At 44.5% G+C, this 27,562-nt stretch overlaps 1 long non-coding RNA gene across 3 annotated transcripts; it reads right to left on the bottom strand.

Moving 5' to 3' along the window:
* Nucleotides 1-27,093, bottom strand: LOC109280408 (uncharacterized). Of its 3 annotated transcripts, none has more exons than XR_002086728.2 (3): nucleotides 17,502-23,476; nucleotides 16,312-16,402; nucleotides 1-558 (listed from the first exon to the last, which is right to left on the bottom strand). It is a non-coding gene; the product is annotated as an uncharacterized LOC109280408 (long non-coding RNA). The 3 variants fall into 3 exon arrangements; XR_002086726.2 differs by lacking the exon at nucleotides 1-558 and adding an exon at nucleotides 26,985-27,093 and having other exon boundaries at nucleotides 15,631-16,402; nucleotides 17,502-17,646; XR_002086725.2 differs by lacking the exon at nucleotides 1-558 and having other exon boundaries at nucleotides 15,631-16,402; nucleotides 17,502-23,487.
* Nucleotides 27,094-27,562: the final 469 nt, after the last annotated feature.

Here is a 27,562-nt window from a genome sequence, read left to right as displayed (position 1 = left end):
AAACGCTGTCTAGGAGGCCCCTCAGACCACTTCACAAACAGTCCCTGGGTTGGCTGTCTCAGTCAGGAGACACAATGGCCAATGGAGAAGGAATGAACTATTTAGACCTTGTGGATTTCTCTGTGGGTCAGGACAGAGGCATGTTACTTGGGTGATAGTGTACAGAAGTGAACATTGCTTCTGTACATGCTGCACATAGCCTGGAGGTAAACAGAAGCCTTTAGTCTCTGGCACTCTCCCTTTTCATGGGCATGACCTTCATTCTCCAGTTCATTATGGCAGAACAATACCATTATCTTTACTGAGTTTATTCCTGATTTATTCTGGTATAACTGAGGGGAGAATCAGAGCCTGGACAGGCTACATGTTGACCTCAACATTATTGGCATTATACCCATGTAAGACAGTAGTAGCAGATCTCTTGAGTGCGTTTTAATATCCCTTGTAGTGGCAGGACACTGACAGTCCTCATCCTCCTGGTTTACTTGAAGCAGAGTAGGGTGCTTTTGGTGTCTTTGTTTTTCCTTGTAGATGTGCAACAGGGTTGATTGTATAATTCTAGGAATAAATTAGACAAGGACTTTTATGGGATGGTTTGGATAGGAAGATCTTGCCTTGAACAGGGGCTTGGACTAAATAACCCCCAGAAGTCTCTTCCAGCCATACTATTCTATGATTCTGTGATTGTGTGACACAAACCCACGAACCAGGGAAATTTTACCTAAACTGATGGAGAAAGATTCAGGGATAGAATCCCGCCAGTGTAAGTTACACAGTATTAGGTTTTGTCTGTCTGCATTCATCTTGGGGTAGCACTTTGCTCATGGCAAGCAAACCATTCCTTTTCCCCACTACCTAGTGATGAGGCATTCCTATGTTCCAGGATAGGAGTGTAGGAATATAGAATAGCTGTATGTCTGTCTGTTCCTGATCCTGGTGTAATTTACAGTAGTATACAAAATAAATGTAAATTACACCTAGGTATATGTTCTTCTGTCCATGTCCACTGGCCCTCCACACATTTTTTTTCAGGACACAGAAGTTCTCTGTTTATCCGTAAAACATCAGTACAAAAAGCTACATTAACACTGCCCCCTGCTTATGTGATTTATCCCTGTCACCTCCAATGGGTTTAATGCATAGTAGATCCATTTTATGGCTTGCAGTGGACCACTAAAAACTGGCTTGGAAAGAACCTCTCTGCTTTTGAGCATACATTCCACACACAAACTGAGACTGTGGGAAAGAGTACATGCTGAGAGCTTTGCAATGGCCCAAAACTAATTTAATTTCATTATCTTCATTTCCCTAAAAAAAAAAATTCTGCACTGTAATAAACCCCCTTGAAGCTCATTTCTGAACCTCACACTGACATCTGTCAGCTTTAACTTCTCCGCCAGTGCCCCATTTTTTCCTGTCATTCCTACAAACCCTGTCCTTTACGGTGCAGAATGAATAAACTCTCTTTCTGACTGTTGGCTGGTCACCCAGAAACTGTGTTCAACAGAGAACTCATCAACTAAAGGGTGGCAGACCCACAGCACTGAGTTTAGTTTATTTGGCCCTTTCTACTCGATGTGTTCCCTTGAGGGGAAAGGAACATCCCAGGGTCTGAGATGTGGTCTGAGAGAATGATTTCCTGCTGAAATTATTCATGACTCGACCCTAGTGATACTGAAGATGATGTCACATACATGGCCGTGCGTGACCTTTGCTCTGCCTCCAGTCTGTGGTTGATTTATGCCATCATATTGTCTGACATCAATGCTTTGGCCTATGGCTTTAAACCCTGAGACTCACACACTGACATGGTTTTTCACTTTCACACACACACACACACACACACACACACACACACACACACACACACACACACACACGATAGCACTGTCTTTTCTTCCTGCTAAATATGTGCAACCGTACTCATACAGTGACATCTTCACTCATAATCTTTCCTTCTCCCCAAATATAAACACTCACATATACCAACAGTCTATGAGCATAAATAGGCTGACACTGACTCATTCGACAGGCGCAGTGTCCAGTCATGTTAGCAGTCCTAGTCCCCTTTGACTCATCTGGAGGTGGGGTGGAAAGGGTGATGTGGGGAGGCGCATAGAACTATTTCCTCAGTGACAACAGGATGCCTTTGATCCTGCTTAGTTCTAATGTAAGTGGTGAGAGAGGCAAAAGCCACATGATGCAGGGTTTTAAACAGCTAGAGATGAGGGGAATTCAAGGTTGGGGTTTGGGTTTGTTTTATAGAGAGACCACTTGCCCTGGTTTTGACCCCACTGCAGGTCTGGATTTTGAATCCAGAAAAAAAGTAGGATGTTTGAAATCTGGGATCTGGGTGAGGGCCTGTCTCTAGTTACTGTCTGTAGTTGAGTGGCTGTTCCCAACTTTGTCCTTATTGAGACCCCATGTTGCCAAAGACAAAGTCTTGTGGCAGGTGAAGGCACCCTTCTTTTCCCCGTAGCTGCTCTCACAAGCGCTGTATCCTGTTCACAACTGCCTGGTTAAGAGGCCATTGTCTTGAATGATCTTCATTTTCAGATAAAGACAGGATAAAAGGAGAGGAGGAGGAAGACTCTGGCCAGGGAGCCTCTGTTCAGTTTGCCAAAGGTTGGCTGATCTAGATTTTACCTACTTGGGCTGCCGCTGCTGAGAGGTTAGACTTTGTAATTAGAGGAAGAAATCCGGGCCCTGGAGAAGTCACTGGGAGCTTTCCCATTGATTCTGGCAGGGCCAGGATTTTACTTAGAATTGCTTATGTTTTTAAAATCCATCTCATCTCAAAGAGCCCCAAAGCATTTTATATATCCTGTTCACATAAGAATCACCTAATTTCATCTCGTCTCTGGGCTGCAGGCTGACAGTTGCCAGAGAAATTTGGCTAGGGACACAGGGCAAAGGGCCTATGGGCTAATTATGCTAGGACAGGCAACTCACTTAAGCTGGGGGTAATTGGTATTTCACCTGTGTAAAAGATTAGCAGATAGATGACCCAAACCCCTAAACAATGGTAATGTCACCTAAAGCTGTGGATAATTACACCTAAAAAACACAGGGATAAAACTCTTCTGGTATAAGATACACCAGTTTAGCTTTTCTCTCTCTCTCTTTCTAGCTGGTCACAGGCCACCTAGTGGTGAGGGATAGTGACACATCTGTCCACTCCTGATCCTGATGTAATTTATACTGGTTTATGAAGTAATGTAAATTACATGAGGCAATGTGCATTTTTGTCCATGCCTTCAGCCACCTAGACCAGTAGCTCTTAAACTTTTTAGACTCAAAACACTGCTTATAAGACTCTAGGCACCCCTTTGGAAAATACCAGCTCTTAGTTTTCACTCATTTCTTGAATATGGAAAAAAAAACTGCAAAGAACTCAGACAGACCACAATAGGTCAGAAAGTTTATAACACCATAGATTCCAATTTTAAATCTCTGGGTTTATCTTGTGAATCATGCTTGCACACCTGACAGAGCTATAACATTGTGTGGTACTCTGTGACACCCTTGAAAGAATCTCAAGGCACTCCAGAGGGCTACAGCACCCTGGTTGACAATTAGTGATCTAGACCAGGGGTTTTCAACTGGGGGTACGTGTACCCCTGGGGGTACTCTGGAAGGCCCCAGGGGGCACGCAGCAGTGGTGCGGAGATGCCACTGGCACTTCTGGTTTTGCTGTTGCATGGGCGACCGCTCCCCCCATGCTCATTGCCTGGTAGCCGGGGCACTCCCTTCTCCCACAGCTCATTGACTGGCTGCCGGGGGACTCCCTGCGTCTTGACTGGCTGCCAGGGGTACCCTGACCAAAAAAAGATTGAAAACCCCTGATCTAGACAATTGCATGACACTCATCACTGGAGTTGCTGAGCCCCTCAGAAAAATTAATGAATTTTTCTTCTCACAACACCCTTGTGAAGCATTGGCTGATGGAAAACTGAGGGATGTGGTAGAATAAGTGGCTTGCCATAGGTCACACAATAAATTTTAATGGGATCAGGAATCAGTTCCACATCTCCTGCATCAGAAGCCGTCCTTCATTCCCTGGAACAGCCTTGAGAATGAGATCACATCTCCATCTCTGCAGCTAGAAACTACCACAGGGGAAATGTTGGGACAGAGAAGAAAAGCCAGCCCTTAGGCTACTTCTGCATAATCATCTTTATAGGGATGATCCTTAATGGAGCCTTTGAGCATACGTTAAAGAGAAGCCCAAGCTCTGTGGCACTAAGGGTACAATGGCAACTTGCCAGGAGACCTAATATTTCATATTGAAATGACCTGCTGTAGACAGATGTGCCACTCTCATGTCTGTGGTATCCAAGTACATAATTTTGCTTGCAAATCTACCTGCAGTGTTTTGACTAAAAAAATTTCTACTTGCAGTCGAACAGCTTTAATAGATGCTATAGACACCAGGCAGCTGTGGGCAGTGTGATAGGACTCTGCGGTCTCCACTTGGCCTTCAGGCTGCACTCTAGAGCTTGGGCATTCCTGATTAAGGACAGGGTATTATCAAGCACCAGATAAACGGATAGAAGAACAAGCCAGCTAAGAGCAATGGACAGCCTTCCACCACATATAACCAGTGACACAGATGGAAAGGCTTCATCCAGCTCCCCTTCCTCCGTTAAACAAATTCCTCTGTGATAGACCTGAGATGGGGTGGGGGAAATGGTTCTGCAGCCCAGTGACAGAGTGAAGTTTGGCCAAGTGTTAAAGTTATCTTCTCAAGCAGGACATGCAGGGAGTGCAAAAGGCTCCCTCAGCCTGAAGAGCACAGCCACAAGCTAGCATGAGCTGCATTTTCCATGTTCTTAGTATAACAATTAAAGTAGCTAACATTGTTAGTGTGGCAGAAATCCAGGGGAAGAAGCATGCCAAAGCAAAGCCAGGCAGTCCTCCAGCAACACGGTTTAGATTCAAAAGTTGAAGTGCACTAAAACTTTAAGGGGGAACAAGAGAGCAACTTGAAGGACTGCTTTACAAACAGCTCCGAGATTTAAAGCTTGTTTAGGAGATTTTTCACCTGATTTAGATTAGATTCATACCTAATGACCCTAACATTCCTAATTTTGAAGATAGTGCCATGGGCAGGACCTCCATTTTCTAAGTTCTCTAAGGATGATGACATCCAGTATGAGGCCTTGGGGAGACTGGTTAGCATTGCCCAGTCAGAATAGTATCATCCACTATATTATTTCACCAAAACCAGTTACTGCAATACTTACAGCAACATACATATTTGCTGAAAATCTCCCAACCAAGCACACATTGAGTTTAGAGACACTTCCTTGGGTAAAATCTGAGTGGATCACAATATAAGTTGGTCCCAGGGGACAGCCTATCCATACTTAGCTGCTCCTCTTTATGTGGAAAAGGAAAGGTCACCTTTTTGCTTCAAAAGATAATTCACCATTGGTAAGAAGACACTGTAGGTCTTTCAAATTAAAGTTTCTGGTATGGGTGGAGGGCCCCAGTTGCGAGAATGAATATATATTAGGGGGAGTGATGTGAAACCACAGCACAGACATGCTGAGGGGCGATACAGGAAGAGGAACAGAAATGAGAGGTGAAAGTGGTGGGAAAGATGGCAGAAGGAAAAGATATATGAGAGTACATGTTCACAAAGATAAAGGAGGGAGAAGGCAGAGAGGGGAGAGGGGTGACTTCACGGCCCTTGCAAAAGACTTGGAGGTTTTATTTCTTGTTCTACCAACTCTCTGCAAGACTCTGAGGACAAGTCTCTTCATGGCTGTATGTCTGTTTCCCTCTATCAAAACAAGAGACAACCATATTTTCCTGCTTCACAGGAAGGTGGACACATATTAAGACCCACAAACTGAACAAGCCAATTATTACTGTGAAAATAGCATTTTGCAGGGATGATGAGAAAGGCTGACTCTGAAAAAGAGTTAGTACTGAGAGTGAAAAGCGTTATTCAAAGACTTAATACTGAATGAGGAGGTTGTGTTTTTGAAAGTGGGTGTTCCCAGTGAAAGCAGCATTGATTCCCTTGATTATCAGTATTGTTATTACCAGTGGAGTTTTCTCTGAAAACCAGAGCGTTCAGGATAAGGTAATAAGCTCAATGTTGATGATAATGAGGATGAGGATGATTTATGGTTATGCTTAGAGGCTGAGGTCAAAAGCCTCATTGTGCTAAGCTCTACACACACACACATCACAAAAAGACAGCCCTTTCTCCAGAGTATCAGAGTGTAAGATAATGAGCAGCTGCAACAAGCAGACAACAGGTGCAGTAGGGAAGAGTAAAATGAATTTTCCTAATCAGGTTTCCCCCCCATGTAATGATAACATCCTAGCTTGGTTACAGGGAAACCCTGCCTGTGTGTTGCTTGTGTGGAGATGTTTTACAATGCTGTGCCACAGAGGTTAGAGATCATATTGAGACTCCTGGGCAGATCTATTTTTTTATGCAAATTCCTTTTGCTATGATGCCTGATGGGAGGCGGAATCTCTGGCAACACCCGCTCTGGGGTTTTCCTGTTTTTCTTCAGCCACATGCAGGGCAATGATCAGAAAAGGCATTTCCTTGTGCTAGGAGAATGGTCAGCATTTCGGGCGTGGTTCAGCTGGGATCTTAACATGTATTTTGCTAGTCAATTCACTGGATAAACAAAGCACTGAGCAATAAAGTCAATGCAGCAGAACTGCTGATTGTAGTACAGAATGGGAGAAGCGCTGTTCACCCCATGACAGAGCCTGTTACATCATCACAAGCTCCCCTAGCACCAGGAATTGGACAAGGAAGAGAAGACTGCTCTCCCTGCCTTTTCTTCCTGAATGTATTTCCATGCCTATAATTTGCATTAATGCTGAACTGATTAACCTCTTGAGTTCCTAAACACACAGGATGGACTCTCACATCGAAGACCAGGTTTACAGGGGTATCAGTTAGAAAGGCTCTTTTATTACCCATAGTCCACTGGCATTGGTGAAAATCTCCCCACTGATTTTTGTGATTGTGCAATGAGCAAATCTAATATGTGATGCCATACAGAACCCCCACTGTGCCAAGCTTACAGGCACTTTTCAGAGCAGAACAGCGCTGGACACGAAAAAAAAAAGAAAGAAATAAAAAAGAGAGAGAGAAATCTAGTTACTGAGAGGAAAAAGGCTTCTGAAAATGCCTGATTCATTTAATGTCAAGAAACTCATCTATCTGAAGTGACTTGTGGCCCAAAGTTGCTGCCCTTCGTGCGGGGTGAGAAATGATTTTCCTATCCCACAAATTTTTTAAGCTTTTTAGAAGTTTCTGTTCCACACTGTGACAAAACTGAGACCTTTCAAAGTTCTGCATGAAAGTCTGTTGTGGGAAAGGCAAGGGAGACAACAGCAAATAGGCCAGTGGTGAGGTCTTTCTCCTGAAATCCACTCTACCCAGGTTCACATTCCAGTTGCTACTTAAGTTCAACCAGGACTAGAACCTACATCTCCTCTATGTAGCTGGATGTCCTGATTCCAGGCTATTCCCAGATGGGATGTCTCTCAAGTATTTTGATCAGAAATTCTATCCTGGAGTTGAGAAACCATTTCGGATAAAAGCTTTGTTAAAACTGATCTGTTCTCCCCACCCCCATCAAATTTCAATGTTGGTATAAACAAATCACCAGGTTTTGGACAAAAACATTTTCATCAGATAATTCCTGACTAGCTTGCGTTCTTGGCTGCTACATCTGCAGAAGCCTACGTATAAAAGAGCACGCTGGTGTTAGTGAAGTTCCTCGTGCAATAGCAGCAATCTTACAGAAACCAGCATGAGTATAATTAATATGCTCTTGCATGTGCACATCTGGTGGAAGTTCCCAGGTTTGAATGGGTCACAAGGGGCACTTATACACAGACATAGAGTCTGCTGCGATGCTTTGTAATTACAGCATATCAGAGCAGACTCGATTAATCAAGTCTGTTGGAGCATGGTAATTACTGTACTCCAGCACACTCCAGTGCCACGTGATATGCTGATACACCTGATGCTCTGGGTTAGAGCGGCTCAGCCGGTCTAAATAAAGCCCCCCCCCCAAGCACATATATAAATGCCCAAGGAATGAATTAAATTACCGCATAAGGACAGTTCCTCTAGCTGGATGCTTAGGCAGATTAACAGTAGACAGTGCAAAAGAAGAGTTCCCATTGCTATACAATCTTAATTATTAGACCCCAGCTGAAAATGAGGTTCTATTGTACAGGGCATCATCATACGTAGGAAGAGACAGGCTGACCCTAAAGTATTAACTCTCTGAATAGGCAGGCTGGAGCATGAGTGGGAGAGAAAACAAAATGACAGAGAACTGAAGTGACATACTCAAGGTCACACAGCAGGTCAATGGCAGGTCACAGCTGCTTTAGTCTGTGCTTAAAACAGAAGATCACTGTTTCTATCTCCAGGCCTTGTTAATCTTAGATCTTTCACCTTCATGAAACGTGCTTGAAAAAAAGCATTTTAAGAGTGTGAAAGTAGACATGAAGATAAGAAAATACTTTTCTGGAAATTTGCACAGTTTCCCTTGGTGTATAAGACTGAATTAGGGCCACAGCTAGAGATCAGGTATTCTGAGCCTGGGAACATTATTGGGCTGGAGCACAACTACAGATGAAAACTGGTGCTAAGTGGTCCCCATGTGAAAGAATATTTATTCATTTTTAAACCCCTGGACTATTGCCAAACTTGCCAGGAATACCTGGGTGAAAGGCACAAGCCCTGCTGGCAAATGTGCCAGGTATGTTCTAGTACAAGATGTTTGAATAACTGTTTTGGGACAGCTGTACAAAATGGACCTGCTGTGTGGCTCAGTACTCTTGGGACACCTGGAAAGACTGCTTGTGGTGAGTTGCTGAACACGCAGTATCAGGCAGGCCCAACACACCACTGCTTTGAATGGTGACTGAGGGCTGCTTAGCAAAGGTGCAGTGTAGAGACAGCCTGTGGCCCTGGAGAATAACAGCATCACTGGATTTTGTAGGAAAGCCCTTCTGTTATTGTACTGGGTCAGAAAGATATCACATAGCCAGGTACTATAAATTCCCTTGAAGTTTTTGGTCTGAAAAATGCCTTCCCACTCTGGGCACATAGTCCATCAGTGTCTGTAACCACAGTAGTATGGGAATAGAGCCATTGCTGTCAAAGGTTAGCAGCAATGGGTACTATTAGTCTGCATAGTTGGATGATTAGTCTCATAGCTGAGATCTGTCTAACTGCTACTGAGGGCAGGTCAAAACCATTACCACTCTTGCAGGAAGTGTCACTGAGGTCACATTGCACTGGGTCTCCGTCAAGCTTGCTATAAGAGTGAGGAGAACTGCTGTGGCTCAGCTACACGAGAAAGAAAGTTGCACTGATGAAGCAAATTCCAGCCAGTGATGAGGATGACTATTACTCTGTAGTAAGACCCAGTTAAAGGCCAGGATCCTATTGTGTTAGGTGCTGTACAAACACAGAACAAAAAGATGGTCCCTGTCACAAACAGCTTAAAATCTAAGACATAAGACAGATGCAGTTTTTCCATCCTGGTACCAAAGGGTCCAGGCATGACTGAGGAAATAAAATTCACCTATCCACTCCTGCTTTGTGTGCAGGAAATGGTAGCTGATGCCCTTGGGCATCCTAGAAGTACAGGTTGTGAGCACAGTGCCAAGCTCACCCTTCAGTTTGCCTTTCCTACCTCATTTCTGGGATTGGTGCATGCAAGGGGAGGGGAGGGGGCTTATCTCCTTCGTGTTGCGACTAAACAGACCTTCTGTGAGGCAGACCTACCCTTTGCTTCCTCAGGCATAGGAAAACAAGAAAATCATAAGTCAATGAAATTTATGTCTGTCTACCTGTCTGCCATTTCTTATCCAGTCCTATTACCATGGAGAGTGAGTCACAAGGCTTCCAGTTATGAACGCCAATTATTCAGATAGATTCTTATTAATAATGACTGGAGAATTCCTGAATCTTTGGTGCCCAGTTGTACTTTCCCTTTTTTGCAGATTCCGCAAGAGGAGGGGCTTGCTGTCAGATTTTGCTGCATTCTACATATTCCAAGTTTTCACTTGAAACCCCTGAAATTTCCCTGGGGAAGACAACCTTTCTTCAAGCTGTCACTGTGCTGTCACCTCTCTAAAGCAGCATGGCAGGAGTTGCTCATCATTTGATAAATAGCCTGGCAGGAAAGGTGAACCCTAGCCGCTCATCATTCATAAGATAATACAGTGAGATTTGTAAATGCCATGTAACCAGGTGCTCAGCTACAGGAGTTGCAAGCCACACTCAGGGCAATGTTTACATGGCAGCCACCAGTGTAAGCTGTATAAATAGAGGCATACCCTAGATGCTTTAGCCTAGCTAGTTTGAGTGTAGCTAGATCAGGTACTGAGAGGTGTACGTAGAAAGCTTTGTGCCTTGGGCAGTGGCAGTGGCCAGGTTAGGGGAGGTGGCTGGGCCAATGGTAGTAGCTAGGTCATCAGTGGTAGTGGTAGTGGCTGGGTGAGAAACAGCAGCAGGCTGACATTCTTGTGCCTTTTCAGATGGCACCTGGGGCTGGTGTCCTATTTACCCACACTAGTTATGCTAGCGCAGGTACCTATAGCAGTGAAGACACAGTGGCATATGGTACAGTAGTGTTAGCTAGTGCTCAGGACACCTGTGTGCTCATATACAGCCTGCACTGCCTCCTATGTTTCTCATGTCTTCACTGCTGATATATTGAAGTGAGCTAGATTGCGGCCAGCTCAGGTCTGCTGCAGTTCAGCACCTGATTGTCATAGACACAGCCTCAATTTTGCTAGACGAGGGAGCTTTCAATGGGACAGTCAGGATCCTAGTAGGATTCACCCACATGTAGTTCCAAGGAAGTTTTCAGACTTTACTTCTCAATTCATGTGCCTTTAGGGTCAAAATCAGTAGCTGGAACTGCAGTTTTTCCTTCTTCTTCACCTGAAAATCTTGTCCAAGTAAAATGTCAGGGCATCTGGTAACCTATCAGATTCCCTTAAATGGGGATGGTTAGACTAACAGGAGAACCCAGAAATCCTGACTCCCAGGTGCTCTGCTTAGCCACTGCAAAAACTGCTGCTTTCATATTCACCATCAAGAAAAGGGGTCTGCAGGACTGGCATGGCACAGGAATGACTTTCCTATGGTGAACGTAGCCCTGCCCATTTCATTTGACAGAGTATGCCTGACAACTTCAGCGGGCATTGGCCTGAGTCCAGTACCATTAAAGTCAATGAGAGTCACTCCATTTGCTTCAGTGGGCATTAAGTATAGCCGATACTGTACAGAATTGGATGGACAATACATGCTCTGATGATGGCATCCTCTAAGTGCCAAACCTGGACATACAGTTTGACTAAGAATATTTTCAGGTTCAGAGACAGCTGAATAGGGAGAGTCAAGCTCTAAAAAAGAACCAAGAAACCAGTTTCTGATTGCAAGATGCCTGGGATGATTTGGGCCTTTAGGAGGAAGTCAAAGAAAATATGGCCATCTTAGCCGGATTTGGCTTTAAATTTTGTGATTTAGTCAAAGTAAGAAGAGGCAAATGTGGTAGAACAGGGGTAAGGAAAACAAACACACCCTCGGGACAGTTACAGCAAAGTTTGGGGGGCCAAATGTTTTACAAAAATTCAGAAAGCCACAGTCTAGGTCAGTTATCATCATGTAAAGGATCTCATTTTCCTTCTGTATGGTGTCAGCACAAAGGCTCTGTCATCCAGGTTGTTGGAAGTCAAAAAGATTGAACAGAAAAGATAGAATTTCAGTCCTTAACTCAGTCTCTACAGGCTTCTCTCCTGAGTTTCTCATGAATAGAATGATGCTTCTCATGACATGATCATGTGTGACTGTCTGCTATTCCAATTTATTTATCAATCAGTTGTCTTTGTCTTTTAGTATTGCTGGAGCACCCAAAGGCCCCAGGCTGATTCACTGTCTATTTTATACATTTGATGTGAGGTGTCCACAGTCACACAGCTAGTCAGTAGCAGAAAGGATTACTACAGAGACCAGGAGTCCTAGTACTCCATTACCCTGCCCTGAAAACCCTTGTAGTAACCACTGTGCAATGAAACTACTAATAACTAACATGATCTTTCTAGTACCAAGTCAAAGTCCCAGCAGGTATTTAGCAGGATCTGTGCTGCTAGAAGTGATGTGTATTGAACATGGTACAAAACCTAGGCCGTAGTCACCCATGCCTATTAGATTTCCTATGATACGTGCACCCTAGTGTCCTAACCCTGTTCCATTGTAGGCATTCTACCTACCAGCATTTCCCCAGCTATAGCAACTAGGTAGACAGGGTTATTCCCATTCCTGTTACCCCCTCAAAGTTGCTGTATAATCATTTTGTCTGAGGCTTCCAATATAGCTGAAAGTTTGGAAAGCACTTTGGGGATGTTCTGAATGATTCTTTATTTCTTAAGTGCTAACTGTATGCTCAACACAGTGCAAGTTAGATATTTAGGCAATCCCTGGGTCAAAAGAACTGCGTCCCAGAAAGGAGCTATATAACTTCAATTACACAAAAGCTGTAAATAGAGTGATGTTAAAGCAAAGATTCTAGTTCTAATGATAAATGGAGAGAGCCTCTTTCAGTGAGGGTAGTGGAAGGACTCTGATGGACTCATGCTCACAGATATTGGAAGATTTATAGATGTTTCTGACAAGTTAAGATCGCTTGATGAAGAGAGACTTGGAAATAGGTGTGCAGAGAGACACATAGAGAGGGAGAAGCAGACAGAGACACGGGGGTGGGGGGAGAGATACACATGGAGAGCAGCAGTGTCTCTTATGAGTTAAGGATAGATGCTGTTAATTTGGCAGAGCCTTGCAAAGTCACATTTGCTGTCTGCCTGTACAAACTCTAAAGCTGCAAGACGTGGTTACAGCTTTCCCTGGTCTCAAGATGCAAATGGGAGGCTGGGTGCAGAGAACAGCAGCAGGAACTGAAGGGATGTGGAGAGAACACAACAGGACAGACAAGAGAGGTAGACTGCAAGAGGTGTGTGTGAGCCTCTCATTGCATCTGCCAAAAAGCAACTGCTTCTGAAGTAAGTAGCTGCTCAATGCTGAACAATGGTTGAAGACAGGAGCTGGAGCAGAATCCATCAGAAACCCCAGGGGTAATTATAGGTTGGCAAGAAGATTCCACTTGGAAGTTTTCATTTCAACCAGCAAAATCTCAGTGGTTAGTGGCTTGATGGATGTCCCAGGTCAGAGGTCAGAGTCACACAAGAAACTATAGATGGTTGAATGGGGTTGAAAAGCCAGGCAGTCAATTAACAGGAAAGAGCAGTGTCAAAATTCAGCAACCATTTCTCCAGATTCTTTCACTTTTTTCCCTTGTGAAGAACCACAAAAAACAGAAAAGTCCAGTGACTAGAATGGAAGTGAAAGACGGCATACCCTAGGAGTGGATTTTAATGCATATTCAGTCACTTTTTTATTGACAGTTTCATGGGGCTTATGACCTAAAGAGAACACAGTGGTCATCTAGTCTGATCTCCCATGCAATACAAGGCATAGAATTTTATTCAGTTTCAGTCACAGTTGAAGGGAAAGATTTGAGGCCTGCTTCTTCATTACCAGATTAGTGAAGTGAGATAATATCTTTTATTGGACCAACTCATGGAGCTGGGAGAGGCAAGGGGCACACATTTGTGCTTCAAGTGTCCTTTATCAGATCTTACCTCACCTCACCAGTCCAAGAATCCTAATGGTTAAAATACCAATGCTACTTTCTTCATCATCAGTCATTGATATTCGTGTGAAGAGAGTGCAAAATAAGAGTCAAACAGCACCAGCTATGAACAGCAGCATTTCACACCCACTCAGCACTTGCTCTGTGCTGGTACAAACAAGTACAAAGATTAGCTCCTTTGAATAATTAAAACTCCTTTGAATAGTTAAAACTGAAACACTTATTCATGAAGTTGCATTATACGTAGTGATCAGTTTCAGCTCAATCTCATTCCCATGACCAGTCTGAGAATTAAAGCTCCTGCCGTTTTAACATCAAAGATCAATCTGGTGCTGACCTTAGATTTACCCTTGCATGGCTGTGCAGAGTTATTAAAAGTGATTAAGTCAGAATTACCCCTGCAGCATTTTGCAGTGATATTATGATCTCTGGGTCATGGTATAAATTTGGGAGAGCGTGTGAAAAGTTTTGCATGAAATCCTCATTCTGGAAAAGCCTCTGCACGCCGTCTGCGTGGACTTGTTTTCTTGGCAAACATTGAAGATAACTGACCTCTTAAACCTATTCAGTTTGATGGCTTGGCCCTGGGAAATGGGACATCTTAAATCATGTGTTGGTAGCATGTTTGTGAACTTTGATAACTGCTATGGCCCTCTTTAAAAAAGTTTTCCACAGATTACTTGGTAAGTTTCTGTAGCTTGCCCATGGGGGGATACCAGGTTTATATTTGATCTACAGAGGCAAAGAAAACTGGGCTTGTGTCCCTGTTGTTCTTCTTCCCAATGTCAAAAGAGCCTGAAGGTTGTGGAGAGTCTAGTACATCTTGCATTTGAAATTAAAATCTCATGTTGTGTGTTTGAGTTAGCAGACCCTCTGGATGGTTAGAGAGTCAGCAGGAGTTTAAATGAGATCAGAAATAGTTTGAGACTGAAATTTGAATAATTGAGAGGGGAAGAGTTTTTAATCTATTTAAAAGTCTTTTGTTCTTTATGTGTTGTAATATAAATTTAAATAAAAAATATTAGACGCTTGTACACGTGACGCCATTACCATTACCATTGACATGATCAAAATGTCACTTTGTGTGGCTTAATGGCATCACACTGCAGACGTGCAGGAGTTTTGGGGGTTTCAAATGAGTTTGCATTGTTGCAAAGTAAACTACATCCCGATATAGTTTAGTTTGCAATGATACATTGCAGCTATTAGTCAGCTCAACCCCTGGCCGAGGGAGGGGCAGGCAGACTGCAGAAAAAAAAGACTGGGCTCCTCACTGCTTCTGCCTTTAGCAGGTGCCTGCTGAAGGCAGAAGTGGCGAGGGGCCCATTCCTTTTTTTTTTTCTGGTAGAGCCTGCCCATCTCTCGTGTGGCTGGAGGGTGAGGTGCTGGCAGACTGAGTGGCCCCTGAGCTGCAAAGGGCCCCAGTCCTTCCCTTCACAGCAGCAGTGCCCCCTGGGGCCACCTGAGTAGGCTGCTAATGGGTTAGGTGCTGCCCCAGCTCAGGGTTGGGAAAGACTTGGATCAGGCTGGATGCTGCCTCTGAACTTGGGCAGCACCCAGCCTGTTAGCAGCCTACCTGGGCAGCCCCAGGGGGTGCTGCCATCTCAGAGGAAAGGACCAGACCCCCTGCAGCTTAGAGGGCGCTTGAACTATTGCCAGCTTGCCCCCTGGCTGTGGGCAAGCTCTGCCAAAAAAAAAAAAAAAAAAAGGTTTGGGCCCCTCACTGTAACAGTGATGGAAATCCCTAAATTGAAACAGTGGGTTTCAATTAAAAACCCAGTGTTTCAATTTAGGGGGCACAGAATGCAACTCTAAGGACTAACCCTGCCCCCCCACTGGTGTACAAGCACCCTTTATAAATAGTTTGGAGAAGAACTCTAGGAGAAAAATCCAACACACTTTCAAATAAAGTTTCCAATCCACTTTACTTGTTCTTCAAGAAGTCCATTAAAAAGAAGATAGCACAGATGTAATCAAGTTTGAGTTTGGCTGAGACAGTAGCTCTAACAACCTTATCTGGAGAAAATATCAGAAAAACTACATTGAAAAGGAGAAATCAGCTTTACAACTCACTTAAAATATGGCTTCTCCAGTAGAACAGTGCCCCTAGCCCAATGCAGAGACTCAGTATTGATTCAGAAGGAAGCACGCAACTTCCTGTTGAGTCACTGAAGGCCCTTTGAAGCAGTTTCCCATTCAAGTACTACATACTGCCTTACCTTGTTTAGATCTGATGGAACTGTAGATTGAGATATGCTATGGATCCTAGTCAAGCATGCTAAATAACATAATGAAAATTATTTTTTTTAAGTTGTGTTTTCATAACAGCACCAGAATAAAGGACTCTTTAGTAATTATATGTAATTGGAAAGTACTACACTCTGTCCTGACATCTGAAACCTTAATTGCGAGGTTTCATCAAGCGGATTTTTTTCACTGTAACTATTATGGAAGATTTACTGTACTTGAACCAGCTTTCTGAGTTAAATACAATTAATTTATACTGGAAGCCTCAGGGTAGCACTGACAGCCTGCCTGGGGCAGTTATACTGCTGCTCATACAAGTCTTTATTGTTATTATTGCTACCTTCTTCATGGTTCAGAGCAGGAGTCCTGTAGTAGGTTGTTACTTCATCAGCCAGGCCCAGGAGCCAGTCTTCCCCCTTTCCTACCTGAAACTAAACAGAATAAACAAAATATCGCCATCCAGGGCAAAGGCTTCATCACAGTGCTTCAGTATTGCCCTCCCACCCAGCTTCCCTCCTCCCCAGCATTATCTCTCTGGGAGCTTTTAACTTCCTCCAGGGCCCAGCCAATCATCCCTATCAGCTGGCTCAGTGCTCTTAGGCTATTAACCTCTAACCCCCTGTGGCTGGGCTTCAGCTCCTGAGCTATGCACCTTATTACAAGTCCCCTAACTCCTTTGTTACCACTGGAGGGGAGCAACTAATATGTAATTTATTGAAACTACCCCTTACGCCTCCACCCAAGCTAAGAGCAGTGTACTTTTTCAGAACGTAACCCTCACATTTGTTTAGCTTCAGTTTCATTTTATGCATTGGCTGAGAGTTATTTCTGATCTCCTTATCTACTTAATGACTTTCAGGTCATTTGGAACTACTCCACTTGCTGCCTGGGTGTAACTCATCCAAGTATTCAAATATTCCCTAATATTCAACTTAAAGTGACTTCTGGGAAATGTCCTAAGGAAGTAGTTAGAAAATGACACTGTTCCTATTGATGTTTTAGCCATCCTGAGAAATAGATCTAGATGGTATATGCAGTGTTACCAACTCTCATGAATTTTGGCATTGTTCTTAAAGTCTTCACTTCAGGAATGTGAAAAATGTAGTTCTTTCTTTTATTTATATATAATATATATAAAAGAAAGAATTAAGTTTTTCACATTCCTAAAGCATAGACTTTAAGAACAATGCCAAAATCATGAGAGTTGGCAATACTGCATATGATGGCTAAAAAAACCTTCTATCAATAGTATGGAAGTCTCTAGGGACATCTAAGATTCACTTGGCTATATTTATGCAATTTGTCCCTGGACCTTCCCTCCAGATCTCTGTGCATGGAAGAATTCTTGAACTTAACTTTTACTTTCAGGCTTGTTCAATAATGTGGACCACATCTAGACCACAAACAGAGTATACCTGGCTGTCCCAGGGGTACAGTCATGGGAAAGCAAGAAACCCTCCCCATGGCAGGGACCCGGGATGGGGGTAACTCACACTGAGAGGAAAACCCCTGAAATCAGGGGTCACTTACTAGCTTTAGGACATCAGATGCAGGATGAACTATGCCAGGAAGAAACGCCTGCACGGTTCGTCAGCCATGCTTATCTACAGCTGGAGTTGGCACGGGTGGGTGATGTCATTAATGACCACTGCTCAGCTGGAATAAAAGCCAGCACCTGCAGGAAAGAGAGGAGAGCATGGGAGACAGCAGAGGCTCTCCATACTGGCCTCAGGCAGCACCAGTGTGTAGAGGAAGATCCTGCTTGGAAGGGTACATCCAAGGCAGCGGAGGCTGCAGAAGCTCTCCACACTGGTCATAGGCAGCACCGGCATGCAGGAGAGGATTCGACCTGGGGGAGAGTGGAGGAAGATCCTGACAGAGGCGTAGAGTGGAGCAGTGTTGTGGGACATGGCCAGGCACAGGCTCTAGGGCTGGGAGTGAGGAAGGGCTATTCAGCCTGACCTCTCCTTCCTCGTCAGCCCTCTTTTCTTTTGTGTCTTTCCTTTTTCCCCTTTTTGACTGTGCATGTTCCTTTGTTGTTTTCTTTTTATCCTTTTTCTTTTTTCCATTGTCTGTAGCCCTACTTTGACGGGGTGTGGGTGATACCCTAAAAACAGAAGCTGCATGCAAGAGTCATCAGGCAGCCGGTATACAGCTGGGGAGGCATGCAGGAGAGGTGGACACCCAGCAGACCCCAAGTTCAATAGTAAGAAAATAAGACCAGTTACCAAAAAGGGCACAAAAACTAAGAACCAACAAGACCAGGGGGCAAGCTGCATCAAGATCAGGTGGCCTGTCGAAGCCTGGCCTATGGAAGGGGTGTGGGGGAGGTGGAGCACCACAAACATGCATTGGGAGGAATGACCGATCTTGAGGGACCTCCAATAGGAGACCCCACCACTGAGGATACATTGAAAGTCGTGGCAGGAAAGTTCTGGGGTCTTCCCCAGAGTGATCGAGGCCCCCTTCAGAGGTTGCATGAGACCTCATTGTGCCCAACACCAGGCACACATGCCAAGGTGGCGCGTGAATGGATATTAGAAGCAAGACGGTCACACTGGCAATAGCAATGTTCTCAAACATACTATATAGCTCCATGTGCATTAGTGAATTGGCCCCAGCCCCTGCCCGCTCTCCTAGCCCCAGCAATGGCTGCCCCACCTGCCCCAGCTCCCGGCTTTTTGAAAAAAATGCTGGCACTCACTGGCTGCTGCCAGGTTGGGGGTGATCCCTGCTGCCCTGCACTGTGTGGGGGGCTCTGTCATGAGCCCCTATCCTCTGCCTGCTCTCCCAGCTCCCAGCTCTGTAAAAAAAAAAAGAAAAAAAGCCTCCACTCACCGGCTGCTGCCAGGGGTGGGGTTGATCCCTGCTGCCCCGTGCTGTGTCGGGGGCTCTACCACAAACCCCTAGAAGCCCCGATGGCCGCTGCAGCAGCCAATGAGTGCAGGGCTTTAAAAAAAAATGTTTTAAAGACCTGGGAGCTGGGGCCACATGGGGCAGCCATGGCAGGGGTGTTGGGAGAGCAGGTAGAGGTCAGGGGGCTCATGGCAGAGCCCCCCATGCAGTGTGGGGCAGTGGGGGGCAGCAGGGATTAGCCCACTGCCTGGCAGCAGCCGGTGTATAGGGGCTTTTTCTTAAAGATCCGGGAGCTGGGGTGGGCAGGGCAGCCATGTAGGGGGAGGCTGGGAGAGCAGGCGGGGGTTGGGGGGCACTCAGGAGGACTGAGGGAGCAGGCAGGGGTTGGGGTCTGACAGGGGTCCCCCCGTGGTCTCCTCCACCCTCCTCTCCCCCGCCCCTACTTACCAGCACAGAGTCCAGGTCCAGCTCTCTGCGGCAGCAAGCAGGGACTGCCTGAATTGCTGAAGCTCTCCAAATCTTTTCCAAATTGAAAAATTAATTGGTCTCCTGATTTGATTCAGATTCGTAGATTTGGCTGCCAAATCTCCTCCAAATTGAATCAGCACCCAAAGCTTCACACAGCCCTATTATTTTGTCATTAAGTCTGTTTTCCTGCCACTGCAAGTTTTATCCATTTATATCCTTACTAGTGTTTATTTCAGTCTCCTGCAGACTGTTCAAAGCATTGAGACTTGCTTCACATCTTTTGCAAGCCTGTTCTACAATCTAATGACTAATCCAAACCCATTGAAGTTAATGGAAAGACACCTACTGACTTCAGTAGGTTTGTGTCAGAACCTGACAAATTTCACTGTTGGGCTGTTCTACCTATGATCCAGTCTACATTTTCACTTGCTTAATTTCCCTTCATGATCCTTTGTTATACCCCCACTTACCCCAAGAACTAACTCCTCTTCCTTCCCAAAGGTTAAGCTCTTCAGATATTTACAGTCTGTTCTGAAGATGCTCCCAAACTGAGTCATCTTTTAGAGAAGCTTCATGTATTCAGGTCATCTGATTCAGGCTAAGTCAATCCAATCAATTCCCAAAGCATTTCTGCACTTCTTCCACAAACCTCTTTCACATTATCAGTGTGACTGGACACTAAAGTGTCCAGACCTGCATGCTGTTGTTGTGGGAAAAGGGTGAGCCAGATTTACTCTCCTTCTAGCCCTTCTTGCCTGCATCCCTGCAGGGCTAGGGCTTAGTACCTTCACCCCTGTCTAGGTACAACCAGGCTGTGTAATCCCTCTGCACTTGGAGCTCTGGGTGCTAGATCCAGTCTTGTACTAGTCCCAATGGAGTTTGGCACCTGTAAGAGTTTTCTTTTGTGAGGCTCACTTTGACACTCAGGCAGGGTCAAAGTTCTGCATATTCTCTCTCCATTACCCCTCTAAGACCATAGCATTTCCCCTCTGTCCTGCCAGATAAAACCCTTTTCCACGCTTTTGCCATCTTGCATCGTGAGTGCTGCAATGACTTTTTCTAACCTTGACTAATGCAGCCTTGTCATGTTCACATCCACCCCGCATTCTGCGGTAAAGATAATTCTCTTTGCCTGTTGCTTTGACCTGGCCAAACCTCTCTTTGAATCCCTCCACTAGCTTTCCCTTTGCTATCAAATCCCCTTCACTTTCAAGACCCTTAATGGCCTAACCCCACATTACCAAAGACTGACACTTATCTTCAAGCAGCCCATGATGTCAGCCCTCTTAGATTATACCTTTATACTTTCTCCCAAGCTGCTTCTAATGCTTGGGAGCACCCTAGTAAACATCCACAGAACTCTGTGTTTTAATCCAAATTCCTCCTTAAAATTCTCCTTTGCCACAAAGCCCACAAAAAAAATTAACTGCTAGGCTGCTGAGACCACTGTCTATCATGCTGACTAATATTGTCTCATTGCTTCCTCATACTCCTCCAACCATCTGCCTGTAACCGTCTGCTGCAATTGTCTTTTTCTTGGATTGTAAGCAATTTGGGGCAGGGACCATCTTTTTGGCTCTGTGTTTTTACAGAACCTTGAACACTAGGGTCTATAATTGCAGGTCCTAGGCAAGAAAAATAAATACTACTAATAATAAGTTTTCAACAACACCGAAACAATATCTGCAAATGAAGCACTGCCTTGTCTTTCTCCCACAGGTACACAGCATGCAATGGGTGAGCACAACAGAGCTCTATGCATGTATTTCCCCTTATTTCTCTACCTTAATGTTTCCTCATAACTGTTCGTAAGTTCCTCTCAGAGCAGCTATCCCCTGCTGTGCCTGGGGAAGCTGACCCCAGGTTGAGCAGGCTACTTCTATCTGTGTGTAAGTCAATTTTGAGGAGGCAGTGGTTCCTAAAGGTTAGATAATGACAGCAGAACTGCAGGGCTTCTAGTTCTGTTACTTCTTTTCATGTCCTGTCTGAGATTGTAGATGACAGGCATTTAGCAGAATTTGCATATTTCTTCGGATCTGACAGGGCCCTTCTGCTATGGTCATTATGGCAGCTGGACCCTCCTACTGCCACTGAGCCACAGCTTAACAACAATCAGGTCACGACACCTAACCTATAAAGCCAGGATGAGAATGCTTCTCTGCCTCTTGAAGTGGTTGCGAGACTCAATCAAAGCACTTCAGGCCAGTGGTATTAGAAAGTGCTGCTATGTTGAGGAAGCCTTGACAAACAGTTTCTATCTATGGTTTTCTAGTGGCTTCATCTTTCTTCACAGCACTGAGAGGTCTCCAACCACATTTCCAGGAACTAGCAGAAATCTTTGAGCTGGTATAAAATGCAGCAATACCTTGTAAAAAAGAAAAAAAAAAGAAAAAAAGGACTAATACAAGATGGAATGATGGTGTAAGTGGCAATCAAATTCAGCTTAAGCTCCCAACTCACAGACAGCAGTTCCTGACTCACCTAAACAGCTGTTTTATTAGACATCCCAACTATGTCCTCTGACATGTAACTAAAAATGGAAAACATGATCAAAAGGTGTGACCCTGCTGCACAATGAAATGGCTATAGAAACACAACTCCCTTTTTGCTCTGTGAGGCGACATAATGGCCATGGTGATTAGAAACAGGAAAGTTTGGGGAAAAGAAGATCCGTGACTGTTGCCTGTTCCAAGGACAGATGACTTCAGGCTCCAGGACTATCAATCTGACTGTCTTCACCAGCACTAAATTCAAAGCTTTACCTTTATTCACATGGAGTAAAATTCATTCCCATCTAGAAGAAGCATTGGGTTCCCTTTATGTTTAAATCATAACTAGGACTTAACTGTGGTCATCTGCATAGTCAATAGTGCTACTCCCCTGAGTAAAATTTTGCAGAATTAGAGCCTCGGTGTCTCTGCAAATGAACAAGTTGGCATCCTAAATGGTTCTGCCACTGGTCTAGTACCTCTGTTTTTTGCCAAGCAGTAAATAGAGCTTTCATTTTTCCAAACGTTCCAGTGCAAAATCTAGTAAGTCATAAATTTGCTTTAAATAATTAACAGCAAAACTATAGTAATAGTATTTAAAGCTAAAATAATTCTTATGTATTTTCCAGGGGTGGTCTAAACTGCAAAGGGAAATGTAACAGTGTGGTCTAGAATACTTTATAATATCCTTTGGTATTTTGAAATACTGATGCAGTACAGTAGTGTACAACAGTGTTACTGCAATGCTTGGGGGCAGCCACAGTAGAAGGTAGCAACTATCACCCTTTTTAAATGGACTGACTTGTATAGTTCTGAAGCTGTGATAGAAAATGTTATGAATTAATGTGTACCGTTAATAGTGTTAACTAAAGAACCATTAACAAGTAGCCTGAGAACCTCCTTTTTGCCACCTTGATGCTTTCTGTTTTGCTACTTTGTGATGAGTATACTCATACTTTGAGTATGAGAACAGCAAACTGTAAGGCTAGGAGTTGACTTTTTCAAAGTAAAAGTAAAAGGCAAGTAATTTCCCAAAGGGACAGATTTTAACATCTTGAGGTTTTCTCTTAGGCAAACTCCAGCTGAAGTCAGGAACTGGACCCTTGATGCTATACACATATCATGCAGTCTGTGCAAGCCTGTTTCAAACACTTATTTAACAGAAGGTAAATATAAAGGTTGATTTGGCAGTGCTGAAACATGCTCCTTTTGGGTGGCCATTAACCTGTATGTCTGCTCAAGCTGCCATGGTGCCTCAGGGGTGTCATAGTTCCCATATGACTCATGTCCATATTCTCTCCTATAGGTCCTAATCCCCAGTCAGACCATATCTCCTATAGGACACTGATCTCTTAGTATAAGGATTGTGGCAGAAGGCCACCTCTGTTTCTCCCCAAAAACTCGGCTCTGTGACAATTTGGTTAAGATGGGCCCTGCAGAGGGTATACACCTTACCCTATCTCTTTAGGTAACCTGAGCTGGATACATTCCTGAGGGAGGGGGGAAACCTGCTCCCTCTGCCTACGTGACTGGCATCACATACTTGGGTGAGGGGCTTGCTCCCTGAGGAGCTGGGAACTGCCAGTCTGCCCAGAAACTAGTGATGCATTTCAAATTGTTTGGCTGACAGCCAACAGGTACTGGCCTCCATTGGACCAGATAAATGAGGTCATAAGTTAAGGACTGCCCAGGAGGAGGGAGCAGCAGCCATGAGAAAGACTCAGAGAGAGAGAAGAGCTGGACCATCTGAAACTCGTTCTCTCACAAAACTCATGATTAAGGAACTGCTTGCCTCCAGAGGGCATCTCTACCTGCCTCTGAATGATACTTGTGAGTAAGCTACCTGAGATCTAACTAGATATATAGCTTGCAGTAACTCAGATGTGTGATCAAAGGCTACCCAGCCATGCCAGTTTGCTCTATGGGATTTCTTTGATATTGCTCTACCCTGTCCCCTATTCCAACCCTACTCCTTGTAAGCAACAAAGTTCTCCTTTGTACCTAGCGTGGGAGACTTTTTGGGAGTGGGTCTAGATTATGCCTTGGGGTTCCCTTGGTTCAGCTGACTAAGGGAGACCATTACTTGTGCTTCTGACTGAGGGAAGCATCCCAAGTTCTTGAAGTGAATCAAGTACCCTTGAGGGCTACTAAGCCTGTGTTTCCCAGGGTGCACAGAGCCAGAATCAAGCCCATCCCTGGGTGGTGGCAGTGTTATCCCCAGGCTAGCGGGTGTGCTCCAGGAAGGGGGTTGGCCAGACATGAGGCGCCCCCAGGGAGGCCCTCGGAGCCTGGAAGATGGTAGGGTGCGTGAGGTGGGTGGCTCAACATAGGAGCACCCCCTACTGGCCCGCCACAAGGATAAGGCTGAGGCTCCTGCCCTGAAGATTGATTAACAGGGCTAGTAACTTCTGGTACCTGTCCTGGTAACTTCTCTGGCTTCTTCTCTGTCTTCCCTGGTTGTGCATCTAGTACTTTGGACTTCAGATTGACCTCAGCTTGCTTCCTGACCACCTAATTCTAGGTCGTCCTTAGGCTGGCTAGGCTTCTGAACTCCACCCTAGCATCCCTGGTCCTACTCCTGTCTCTACCCACTAGGCTGGATGTTCCAGTGGACTGTGACACTTTGTATGGCTGAGCATCACCATGCTCCATGGGCAATCAATACTGCCTTCCTTGTGTTGCTAACTGGAGTCAGGATACTGAACTATACCCTGGGGAAAGAGGGGAACCTTGGAGTGTCTTGATATGGAAAAGGGTGTGAAACATTGGCTTAGAACACTGAAAATTTTCCAGGTGACAGACACCTAGAATTGGCCAGGGGGCGGGGGGAATGGGGGGGGGGGATTTTTGTGGGAAACAGGTTAGGTTGGGGCTTTGGTTAATTGAATTATGATATGAATGAGGCTGGTTCACAGGTTTAGTCTAGGGAATATAGCTAATAGATATCCTGCGACAGCCTCTTGCTGTGACTGTGTATTTACAGGCATTAATGAAGTACCACTTAATAATTCATCAAAAGAATTTAATTTTGGAAGTTAATCCAAACCTCTGGAGAGTACCTTTTTACTACTGTTGTGTGATGCATGTGTTAGACCCCGACTCCACATGGCGTCCAACGACTAGGGAGATGACGATCTAATTGCCCATGGATCCTGTTACTCATTAGCCAGAGCAAGCAGGGAGCAAACACCAGCACACATTGCTCATAACAGCTTTATTCAGAATGGAGACAGCTTCGGACAAGAATCCCAAAAAAACAACAAACGGGGGACCTGCAGTGAACAATACTTTTTCCCCACATTTATACACTTTGGTTTATACTCATTAACATTTATTCTACCATTGCCCCTCCTATGTTCGACCCATTTCTCCTCCTATGTTAAGCTCTGCCTCTGTTTACTGTTTGTTTCGTTAGCATGAAATTGCCTATTTATTCTATTAATTTACATGCTTTTTTGCTACGAGCACGTGTCTAAGGCTATGAACCCTTTAGGCCAATAGGCGGACTTTGGAGGTTTCTTTACCAATCACCATCCACCCTTTTGCATATGTTCATCTTGGTTACATGTTATCTTCCACAATCCAATCTGTTTTTCTGTCCTGAGTTGTGCCATCCCCACCCTTTATCTCGTTCCTCGCTGTAGCTGGTTCATAGTGCACAGACTTATTTGCTGCTCTTTCCAGAAAAATGGTTAACACAGTTAAGATGGTACTTAGCATAAGCAAATGGCTGGCTTAGCTATCATTCTGCCTTGTGGTCAGCAGCATTGCTAGGCCACAGGTCATGCCTTGTATTCAGCTGCAAATCCAATGCTTCTCAATAATCCAAATTATTGTTAACCTAACAGTATGTCATGAACCAAATCCTCCAGTGACATAATTTGGCAAAGTTCTACTATAATCTATTGAGCCACAGTCATTATTAACATGAGCTGTAAATTGAGCTGCATATGCATTGTAAATGCATGTAGTTTACTATCCACTTCTCATTTACCTGATTGGAAGAATACACACAAAACTCCAAGTTGTTGAACATGTGTCTAAGTGTGTACAGAAATTCTAAGCTAGTATACCCATGTTATCTGAAAAACTCCAAGAGAGACTGCCATTAAGGATTATACTGTAATACATATGCAAAGGGGAATACTGTGGGACTTTCTTCTCCCTCCCTGTCTTTTCCCAGTCTTCTAAGGCCCTAGTCACCCATGTTCTTGAGAGCTGCAGAAGGCTTAAGGCCCAGAGCCAGGTACCCTCCATTTTAAAGTTGGGTGTCGTTTTCCTGTGGAGTTTCTGAGATCCAGAATTACCTGGTAAAGGCACTTATCTTATGCAGCTCCATCTGAGCAGCAACCCCAGATGGATCGAACCTTGAGCTGTCTGGGGTACACTCCTCTTTTGGCGAGCCCACCCCTCTAGCCTTGGCAGGGCTGCCTAAGTGCAGAGCGTGGGGATAGATTGGCAGGCAGAAAGACATGGGCATTTCAAGCTGTATAGGATGGGCAGTGTATGGCAGGGCAGGTGCCAGTGGAGATGTCTGCCACTGGGATCCATGATTGTCTGCTTAACCCAGAGACTAAGAGTGTCTATACAGCTGCTCCCACACGTTCTAATTAGAAAGCATCAGAGCAGACTTGATTAGTTGAGAGCACTGGGCCATTCTAATTAGAAGGTTCCAACAAGTCTCACCACCATGTCTGTTCAGCATCCCACATTTAAAAATGGTGGTCGGGGCACTCTAACTAAGGCTCTTCAAATGAACTTTAGTTAAAGCACTCCTGCTGCCATTTTGAAACTTGAGGTGCTGAATACACATGATGCTGTAGCACTCTAATTACAGTGGCTCTCTGGGAGCCACTCTAATTAAAACACCCCCCACACACACCTTGGAGTACATGTATAGACACCTAAGGTGCTACTGACAGTGATTCTGGAGTTGTCCTAAAGAGTAGTCAGTTGACTGCAGTTTTAGCTTAGAGGCCTGCACTCAAACACAATGTCTTTCCACGGGGCCTTCACTCAGGGAAGTACTTAAGCTGTCTTGACCTGTATGGGACTTTGGCACATACTTAAAACAGGTGCTGTCCTCAGACAGGGATGGTTTCTTGAATAAGGGTCTATGAGAATATTTAGTGACTTTAGCACAAACATCTTTTGAGCATGCTGGGTGGTGAGGGGCAGTTTTCCAAGGCTCAACACTTACTCATAACAGAACGTAGTCTTCTCTGGGGAAAACCTGCCATCCTCCCCTCCTCAACAAAAGTGAGCTTGGAACACTCAAAGCTCATCCATCCAGGCTACAAAAAGGAAAAATAAAAAGGATATATTTACAATGGGAAAAGTCTTGCCTCTCTCCTCCCCCAACTATCTGCTTGTTAAAATTTGTGGAAATATTTGGCTTGAGGGTTTGGGTTGTTTTTTTTAATACATGAGTAAAAGCCAAGGATGGAGAATTGTAACCTGAAAGGTCAGTGTTTCTCCAGGTTATGCCCACGTAAATAGAGATCTCATTTCGAATGAAGTGGTTTTTCATGCTTAACTACTGTCTGGTGAGTTGCTGAATCATGCATATTATCCATTTATGATGGATAAAGTATGTACCAACATCATATACAGTTGTTTTACAATAAAGGGTTATAAAAGGTTTACATTCTTGGGAAACCCCAGTGCCTCTGGGCTGCAGAATTACTGTACTTGTAGAATTCCACCTTAAATGTAATTGGAAGAGCCTGTAACCAGTATTTCAGCTCAGATAAGTTTTGGTCAGCAGTGACACACTGC

Source organism: Alligator mississippiensis, chromosome 1, assembly GCF_030867095.1.
Source record: "Alligator mississippiensis isolate rAllMis1 chromosome 1, rAllMis1, whole genome shotgun sequence".
Lineage (NCBI taxonomy): Eukaryota > Metazoa > Chordata > Crocodylia > Alligatoridae > Alligator > Alligator mississippiensis.
Note: the sequence above shows the minus strand (reverse complement) of the source record. Positions and strands in the feature narration are given on the sequence as shown.